General features: G+C 39.5%; 1 long non-coding RNA gene across 2 annotated transcripts; it reads left to right on the top strand.

Moving 5' to 3' along the window:
- Positions 1-3,750: 3,750 nt before the first annotated feature.
- On the top strand, positions 3,751-8,916 carry LOC142181288 (uncharacterized). 2 transcript variants are annotated; one of them, XR_012709961.1, is made up of 2 exons: positions 3,751-4,226; positions 8,625-8,916. It is a non-coding gene; the product is annotated as an uncharacterized LOC142181288 (long non-coding RNA). The 2 variants fall into 2 exon arrangements; XR_012709962.1 differs by having other exon boundaries at positions 4,400-8,916.
- The last annotated feature ends 1,270 nt before the right edge of the window (positions 8,917-10,186 follow it).

Below are 10,186 nucleotides of genomic sequence, written 5' to 3'. Positions count from 1 at the left end.
GCACCGCCGCTTCAGAGTTTTCAGGGTGGTCATTTAGGTTGTCAGGGCCAGCAGTCTCAGCAGCCGAGGGCTTGTTACACGTGTGGTGATCCGGGTCATATTGCCAGGTTTTTCCCTCGAGCACCGGGTAGCTCTCAACATTAGTGTTCTCGTGCTATGGTACAGGCACCAGGTGTTCCAAAGGCACCCAGCCAGCTGGAGGTGGGGGTAGAGGTGCTAGAGGTAGAGGTACTAAAGGTGGAGCTTAGGCCGCCAAAGGTGGAGGCCAACCAGCAGTAGGCCATTCTAGAGAGGTAGTTCAGGGTGGTGAGGCCCAACCCTGATGTTATGCCCTTCCAGCCAGACCTGAGGCTGAGGCTTCAGATGCAGTCATTATAGGTACTATTCTGGTTTGTGATAGAGATGCTTCAGTGTTATTTGATCCAGGGTCTACCTACTCGTATGTGTCATCTTATTTTGCACCGTATCTGGTCATGCCTAGTAATTCATTGAGTATTTCTGTTTATGTGTCTACACCAGTGGGTGATTCTATTGTGGTAGATCGAGCCCATCGTTCTTGTATTGTGGTGATTGGGGGTCTTGAGAGTCATGTGTATTTGTTGCTTCTATACATGGTCGATTTTGATGTTATATTGGGGATGGATTGGTTATCACCTTATCACGCTATATTGGATTGTCATGCCAAGACTGTGACCTTAGCCTTATCGGATTTACCCCGTTTAGAGTGGACTCCTGGTCATTCTACCCACAGTGTTATCTCGTATGTGAAGGCTCGGCGTATGGTCGAGAAGGGGTGTTGGCCTATTTGGCATATGTTCGTGATTCTAGTGCTGAGTTCCCTTCTATTGATTCTGTGTCCGTTGTTCATGAGTTTTCTGATGTATTCCCTTCAGACCTACCGGGTATGCCATCCGACAGGGACATTGACTTTTGCATTGATTTGGCTCCGGGCACTCAGCCCATTTCTATCTCGCCGTATCGTATGGCCCCGCCGGAGTTGAAAGAGTTGAAGGAACAATTGCAAAACTTGCTTGAGAAGGGTTTCATTAGATCGAGTGTTTCGCCTTGGGGTGCGCCGGTGTTGTTTGTTAAGAAGAAGGATGGTTCTATGAGAATGTGCATTGATTACCGGCAGTTGAACAATGTTACAATCAAGAATAAATATCCATTGCCGAGGATCGATGATTTGTTTGATCAGCTTCAGGGTGCCAAGGTGTTTTCAAAGATTGATTTGAGATCTGGCTACCATCAGTTGAGGATTAGGCCATCCGATATCCCTAAGACAGCTTTCCGCACTCAGTACAGGCATTATGAGTTCCTGGTCATGTCATTTGGGTTGACAAATACCCCAGCAACTTTTATGGATTTGATGAACCGAGTGTTCAGGCCTTATTTGGACTCGTTCGTGATAGTCTTCATTGATGATATTTTGATATATTCCCGCAGCCGGAGGAGCACGAGCAGCATCTTAAACTGGTTCTTCAGACTTTGAGAGATAGTCAGTTATATGCTAAGTTCTCGAAGTGTGAGTTCTGGTTGAGTTCAGTTGCATTTCTGGGTCATGTTTATCAGCAGGGGGTATTCAGGTTGGTCCCAAGAAGATTGAGGTAGTCAAGAACTGGCCTAGACTAGCATCAGCTACAGAGATTCGGTATTTCTTGGGATTGTCAGGCTACTACCGTCGGTTCGTGGAGAGGTTCTCATCTATCGCAACCCTGATGACCAGGTTGACCCATAAGGGTGCCCAATTCAGATGGTCAGATGAGTGTGAGGCGAGCTTAAAGAAGCTCAAGACAGCTCTGACTACGGCACCGATGTTGGTTTTACCCACAGGTTCAGGGCCTTATACAATTTATTGTGATGCATCTCGTATTAGGCTTGGTGCAGTGTTGATGAAGGATTGCAAGGTCATTGCCTATGCTTCGCGGCAGTTGAAGATTCATGAGAAGAACTATCCGATTCATGACTTGGAGTTGGCAGCCATTGTTCACGCATTGAAGATTTGGAGGCATTATCTGTATGGCATAGCATGTGAGGTGTTCACGGATAACAAGAGTCTTTAGTATTTGTTCAAGCAAAAGGAGTTGAATTTGATATAGAGGAGGTGGTTGGAGTTGTTGAAAGATTATGATATCACTATCTTGTATCATCCGAAAAAGGCCAATGTGGTGGCCGATGTGTTGAGTAGGAAGTCAGCTAGTATGGGCAGTCTTGCTTATATTCCGGTCGGTGAGAGACCGCTTGCTTTGGACGTTCAGGCTTTGGCCAATTAGTTTGTGAGGTTGGATATTTCTGAGCCTAGTAGTGTATTAGCTTGCACGGTCGCTCGTTCTTCATTATTGGAGCGTATTCGTGATCGGCAATTTGATGATCCCCATTTGTGTGTCCTTAGAGACACGGTGTAGCGCTGAGGTGCCAAGCAGGTTACCTTAGATGATGATGAAGTTTTGAAATTGCAGGGTCGAGTTTGTGTGCCTAATGTGGATGGGCTCTGAGAGTTGATTTTAGAGGAGGCCCATAGTTCCCGGTACTCTATTCATCCGGGTGCCGCGAAGATGTATCAGGATTTGCGACATCATTATTGGTGGCGGAGAATGAAGAAGGATATCGTTGCATATGTAGCTCGGTGTTTGAATTGTGAGTAGGTTAAGTACGAGCATCAGAGGCCTGGTGGTTTATTTCAGAGGATTGAGCTTCCCGAGTGGAAGTGGGAGCGAATCACTATGGATTTCGTTGTTAGACTCCCGCAGGCTCGGAGGAAGTTCGACGCAGTATGGGTCATTGTTGATAGGCTGACCAAGTCAGCGCATTTCATTCCTGTGGCAGTCTCCTATTCATCTGAGAGGTTAGCTGAGATCTATATCTGAGAGATTGTTCGTCTTCATGGTGTGCCTGTATTTATCATTTCGGACCGAGGTACGCAGTTTACCTCGCATTTCTGGAGAGCAGTTCTGCGAGAGTTGGGCACCCTGGTTGAGTTGAGTATAGCATTTCATCCTCAGATGGACGGGCAGTCCGAACGGACTATTCAGATTTTGGAGGATATGCTCCGAGCTTGTGTCATTGACTTTGGAGGCTCGTGGGATCAGTTTTTGCTTTTAGCAGAGTTTGCCTACAACAACAGTTACCAGTCGAGTATCCAGATGGCTCCTTATGAGGCTTTATATGGTAGGCGGTGTCGATCTCCGGTTGGATGGTTTGAGCCGGGAGAGGCTTGATTGTTGGGTACGAATCTGGTTCAGGAGGCGTTGGACAAGGTCAGGATAATTCAGGATAGGCTTCGTACAGCTCAGTCCAGACAAAAGAGTTATGCAGACCGCAAGGTTCGATATGTAGGTTTTATGGTTGGATAGTGGGTATGTAAGCACGCAATTTTTGACCCGCGCAACTTTTAAAGTAGTATTTTTAAAAAATATTTACTTATTTTTATTTTAATAGGATTTATCCTATTTTTCACTTTTTATTAGTCTAATAGTAGAACATAAAAGTCGAAAATACAAAAATATTTTCAATTTTATCTTTTATCTTTCTATTTAAGTTGAGGCCATTAGTCTTTTGTAGTAATATTAATCTAAGTTTGCCTTCGTTCTAATTAACTTTTCTCTGCTTTCATTTTAATATATAATCTTTGAAAAATGATGGTTTCATATGAATATAAATTTTATGTTAGTTAAAGTCAATTACTAGTATTCTAGTAGTATTTTGCTAGTTATTTTTAGTCTTTAAGCCCAATTTGGAAGCCCAACAAGACCTAACCCATTACCCCTTCTTCTTTAACCCTTACACCCTAACCTTTCTACTGAACGGAGAGAAGACTAAAAGAGAGACACGACCAAGAAGCAATCGGCGCCCCACCCCTACCCCTATTCTCTAAGACCTTAGAACCTAGTGTACACAAAAAAGGCAGCCTTCGATCTTCTTCTCCAAGACTCAAATTTTCTGGTGGAAACGATGAGCTACTGATCTTAAGAAATTTTTCATTGTTAACTTCGAAAATAAAAAAAAACAAAACACAAACACTTTAGCTTCTTTCTCCGTGATTCTGGTTCCCAACTATGGAGTTTGATTGAGCGAAGTTTTTTTTTAAGAGCCGAGGTTGCCGTTCGAGGTGTCAATTTTGAATTCGTGATTTCTACCCGTCTCTCATCGTTGTCCTCTCAGTTGAATCTGTGGAGCCAAACTTTCTGTATTTGCCGATTTTTAATCTATTGAAAGAACTCCAACAGGTCCCCCTAAACTTCCCTCTCTTATTTTGTTTGATCTCTCTTTTTGCCATGTTATTTTGCGTATGATGATTAATTCTCCATGATACATGTCCATAGAAGTAGTTTTGTATCGTTGCAATTTGGGGCTAGGAATCCTAGACTCACTTAGTTGTAATTACTTTTTTTTTTTGTAGAAAATGGTGTTGATTTTGGTGTTCGTTGGTTTATGATGCAATCTTCATTTGAACTAAGCTTGAGGTTTCACCTTAAAGGGAATAATCAGTTTCTTTTACAGTCACATACTTAAATCAGTAGTAATAATATTTAGTGTTAGTATTCTGCATCTTTCCTTTTAAAACTAGAACTTAAGCTTTCAATATATCAGTGGTGGATTTTTCAACTTTGGGTTGAGTATGAATTGTTAATGTTTATTAGATTTATTTGGAGAATTGATGTTTATTAGTTAAATTTGTTTTGGTATTGAAAATACGTTAGAATGGCATCCTAATATGATTTGGTTAAATTTCTTTAAATTTTTTAGTGCTTTAGTCCATTTCTTGTCCCCATGTAGATACGTTAATTTGTCTCTTATTGACTTAGTTTGTTGAATAGATATGGCAAAGTAAGTTGGTTTTGATTTGAGTTGAAAGAGCGTTAAGGAATCTTGCAGCTCAGTTGTGGCGTAGTTGGTTTAAAATTGACGTGGGATCGGGACTTAAATATTAAAAGACAACGGAAAGAAATATTCTTGTTGGGCGCGTTTTATTTTATTTAATTGGTCCGCTAGTAGCATGTTTAGGCCGACTACTTGGGTAGGCAATATTAGGACACTTTATTAGTTTTCGAGGCGAGAGGTCGTTCCTTTAGTTTATTATCTGGGGAATGCCCCGCGAAATTTGTAGATATTTTTATCCGGGGTATGCCCCAAAGCATTTGTATTTGGAGGCCGAAAGTAGAACTTGTAGTATTTTTATTTTATTTTTTATTTTTCATTTCTCTTTTATTAGGTAAGGACAACCTCGAGCCTCTTGTGTGTTTATTCCATTGTTTTGCCCTAATTTGAATATTTTAAAAGCCAACTAGATTGAGTACGCAACCGTGACTTTCACGGGACTCGGGGAATGTCTAACACCTTCTCTCCAAGTTAAATGAACACCCTTACCCGATTCTCTGGTGCAAACTTAGTTTTAGAGTCTCAAGTGTTTTAAAAGGAAACAAAATTATTTTTAGAAAAACGGTGACCTGACACTTGAAATCAATGTCAGGTGGCGACTCTTAGTTAATCCTTTTGAACACAAATTTTGTCACATCCTAATTGAAAACCCTTTTCATGCTTTACAAAAATCTTTTTATTAATTTAAGAGGGTTTAGTGAAGTTTGTAAAAAAATAGGTGTGACAGGGTATTGCTCCAAGTGTCGCCTATGAAGGGCGTGATGAGATTTGGGAAGAAGGGCAAGCTTAGCCCTATCAGTCCGTTTGAGATTCTTGATCGAGTGGGAGAGGTGGCTTATAGACTTGCATTGCCGTCGATCTTATCAGCCGTGCATCCTGTGTTTCATGTGTCCATGCTCCAGAAATATCACGTCGATCCATCCCACGTGTTTGATTTCAGCACTATCCAGTTGAACAAGGACTTGTCTTATGAGGAGGAACCGGTAGCTATTCTAGACCGGCAGGTTCATCAGTTGAGGTCGAAGAGTTTTCCTTCTGTTCATGTTCCGTGGAGAGGTCAGCCTCCTGAGGCACCGACCTAGGAGTCTGAGTCCGATATGCGGAGCCGTTATCCCCATCTTTTCCCCGACTTAGGTACTTCTTTCTTCTGTCCGTTCGAGGACGAACGATTGTTTTAGAGGTGGAGAATGTGATGACCCAAAAGGAAATTGTGTGTTCTGAGGCCTTGGAAACCTTATTTAGAGTCACCTCGATTTGCGTGCACAGTCCGGGCGCGTAGCTGGAAAGCTTAAATATGATAATCTATGAAAAATGATAAGTTTTGATTATAAAATGAGCTAATTTGACTTCGGTCAATGTTTTGGATAAACAGACCCGGACCTGTGATTTGACGATCTAAGAGGGTCTGTAGGAAAATATGGGACTTGGGCGTATGCCCGAAATCGAATTCCGAGGTCCCAAGCCCGAGGAATGAATTTTCAAAGGAAAATTGATTTCTGGAATTGTTTAAAGAAATTTGAAATGAAATTTGATTAGAACATGATGGTATCGAGCCCGTATTTTGGTTCCGGCGGCCGGTACAGGTCTTATATATGATTTAAGATATTTTTGTGGAATTTGGTAAAAATTGGATGTCATATGACGTGATTCGGACTTAATTGCAAAATTTATGTTTAAAGAAGTTTTGAGAAATTTCATTGATCTCGAGGTTTAATTTGATGTTCATGACGTTATTTTGGTGATTTGATTACACGAATAAGTCCGTAGGATATTCTTGAGATTTTGTGTGCACTTGGTTTGGAGTTCTGAGGGCTCGGGTGAGTTTCGGGTAGGTTCGAGATGTTTTAGACTTAAAACCAGAAGTTGCAGGTATCTGAACCCGCTAATGCGGTCCTCACAAAAACGTGTGCGACCGCGGAAGAGGGCCAGTATGGTCCGCGGTCGGCTTTGTGCGGTGCGCGGTGGAGGGTAGTGCGGCCACGGTCCATTTCGTGCGGTCCGTATAGGGCACTGGACCGCAGTACATCAGGAAGGCCTGTGCGGCCGCAATCCATTTTGTGCGTCCGCAGTCCATTTTGTGTGTCCGCACAGGGGGTCTGAGAGGGGTATAAATAGACGAGATTTTCAGTTATTTTGCATTTTTCAAAAACCCCAAAAATATAAGAGGCGATTTTTCAAACAACCTTTCTTCTCCAAATCAATCGTAAGTCATTTTTAACTAGTTTACTTCTATTATTAACATCTTTTAACATGATTTCAACTTCAAATCAATTATTTTCATGGGGGAATTAGGTGTTTTGGTAGAACCTAGGTTTTTTTCAAAAATTGGGGATTTGGACCTCGATTTGAGGCCCGATTTCAAAACAAATAACATATTTGAGCTCGTGGAGGAATGGGTAATCGGTTCGTTCGAACCTCGGGTTTTGACCACGTGGGCCCGGGGGCGATTTTGACTTTTTGGGTAAAACTTTGGAAAACTAATTTTCATGCATTCAAATTGATTCATTTAGTGTTTATTGATATAATTAAGTAAATTGTGACTAGATACGAGCGAATTGGCGGTGGAATCGAGAGGTAAAGCTATAATTGAAACTTGAATTGTGTTCGAGGCATCGTGATAAGTGTTTGGTCTAACCTTAGTTTGAGGGATTTAGGAGTTGAGTCTTATTTTCTACATGATAATTCTTGAGTACGACGTATAGGCATGGTGACGAGTATCTATACGTTGGTGTCTAGCATGACCGTGAGTCTTTAAATTGTGAATATCTTGATTCCGTTGTATCTTTCATGCCTTGGTGATGATTTCTATTTGTTGTGAAAAGCTTGTGGAAGGAAATTTTGACCTTTGAACATCGAGGAGTATTGGCTCAAGTTATATTACAAATTGTGAACGTATATGAGATGATTGAACCCTTTGGAGCATTGGCTCAAGTGGTAAAGTGAGTTATGAAATAAAAGTTAAAGAAAGAGAAAGAGATATTAAATTGTTCCCTTGTTGGGATATTGTTTCTTTGTTGATTATCTCCCTTGCCAGGATGTTGAGATTATTGATGTTGTTCCCTTGCCGGGATTTAATTGTTTAATTGTGTTCCCTTGCCAGGATTTCTATTATTATTTTGTTTATTCCCTTGCCCTTTTGTTTGTGATTGTTGTTTGGGTGAGGAAGAGTGTTAAACCATGAAGGGTGATACCGTGCATTGTTTGTTATTGTGAGGAAAGAGTGTAAAGCACGAAGGGTGATGCAGTGCCGCACAACATACCATTCAGTGCCGATTCTATTGATTATATGGTGAGGAAAGAGAGTAAAAGCACGAAGGGTGATGCCGTGCATATTTTGATTATATGATTGTTTTGGTGAGGACGAGAGTAAAAGCACGAAGGGTGATGCCGTGCACATTTTTATTATATAACTGCTTTCATGAGGCTGAGAGTAAAAGCATGAAGGGTGATGCCGTGCAATTGTTGATTTCTTCTTCCTTGTTGATATTCTGGTTATGTTGTTTCTTTCCTTACTTGATGCCTTTCTATTCAGAACTATTATCTCCCCCCCAACATGTTTCCCCTTCCCACATTGACTGGTTATTTCTGTATTTCTTTTCCGCTGTATATATATATATGAACTGCACATGTTTATTTGGTAGTCTGGTCCTAGCCTCGTCACTACTTCGCCGAGGTTAAGCTAGACACTTACCAACACATGGGGTCGGTTGTGCTGATACTACACTCTGCACTATGTGTAAATCTAGGAGCAGCTTTCGGACAATAGTTGGAGGGCTTCCTTCAGTCCACTCGGAGACCTAAGGTGGATCTGCAGGCGTCCGCAGGCCCTGACGTCTCCCTCTATCCCTATTTCCTATTTCATTTCCTTTTGTTCAGAAATAGTGTATTATTTTTTTCAGACCTTGTATGTAGTAACTCTTAGACAGTCTGTGACACCAGGTTTTGGGGTATTTGAGGTTTTAAAAGTTGTAATAGACGTAGCCTTAAGATATATAATTGTTGACTTCCGCTTATTTATTTAAAGTTCCGCTTTTATTATATTATCGACTTGTGTCCGGGTCGTGACAGTTTCTTTTTTATTGAATAGCTAAATAGGATCAACAATTATCATTTAAGGAACTTAATTATACTCTTCTGTTATTCTATTTTATAACTAAATTACAAGTTCTAATATTATATTTTTATATTTTTTAAGTAAATTTTATTTGAACTATGTAGATAGTTTTAGCATTCATAGTACTTTAAATAAATTAAATTTTAGTTATCTTGTATAATTATTTTCTTATTTGAACGATGTAACATAATTGTAATCCCTCCATATTACGATTAAATATTTAAAACTTGGGATGAACTAATATTAAGAATTTGAATCAATAAAAAATAAATTAGTTCTTTTAATATCAAGGACAAATAATTATGTCTAAAATTCAATTCAATTATTTTTCAAATTAACTGTACAATTAAAATTATGTTTCAAGTTGAAAAAATTCTTAGGATGCCTAAATTTGCTTGCATAAGAATAGTAACTGCGGGGAAAAAAAATAGAAAATCAACATGGAATGTTTAATCCCTTTTAACTAAAATTATATATATTTTAAGGAGCATATAATAATACTTCGACAATTTTCTAAAAGGTCGTATATTCATTGACTTAAGTACACATGCAAAGCGCGTACCATCAGACTAGCCGACCAAAAAGTAGGCGTAAACCAAATCGGCCAAAAAGTAGGTGCCTAGAATTTGACTCATGGTCAACTATGTAGCATTAATGTATGCGTAGTTTAGAGCAGTCTCAAGTAATTTACAATTATATCCTTAAATTATACAAATAATTAAGGTTATAAAAGTCGATCAATATTTCAAGAATATTTTAGTCGTTCGACATTTAACCTAAATTATTCGTGCTTTTATAATAATATTAATATATAAGTATGGTATTTAAATTATTTAGAAAGATATTTAGGTAATTTAACTTTTAAGTTTTGGAGTTCCCACTATATATATATATATATATATATATATATATATATATATATATATATATATCAAGCCTTTTTTTAATCTTAAATTTCGTAGAAATGGCGTGGGGTAGCCACTGTTTAAGCTGGTATTTACTTTTTATCCAACATTTTTAATGCTTAGCAATAGTAGCCACTAGTCTATTAAAATTAATATGAAAAGACTGTGTTACCCTTTCTTCTATCTCTTTTCCCAAACGGAAATGCAGTGTATTTATACTGTTTCATTTCCGCATCTAAGGTGCGCAATCGTGTATTCGGAACCTCACCTTCACCCATTGGTAAGGAAG

This window comes from Nicotiana tabacum, chromosome 5 (assembly GCF_000715075.1).
Source record: "Nicotiana tabacum cultivar K326 chromosome 5, ASM71507v2, whole genome shotgun sequence".
NCBI lineage: Eukaryota > Viridiplantae > Streptophyta > Magnoliopsida > Solanales > Solanaceae > Nicotiana > Nicotiana tabacum.
This window is presented reverse-complemented; position numbering and strand designations above follow the sequence as displayed.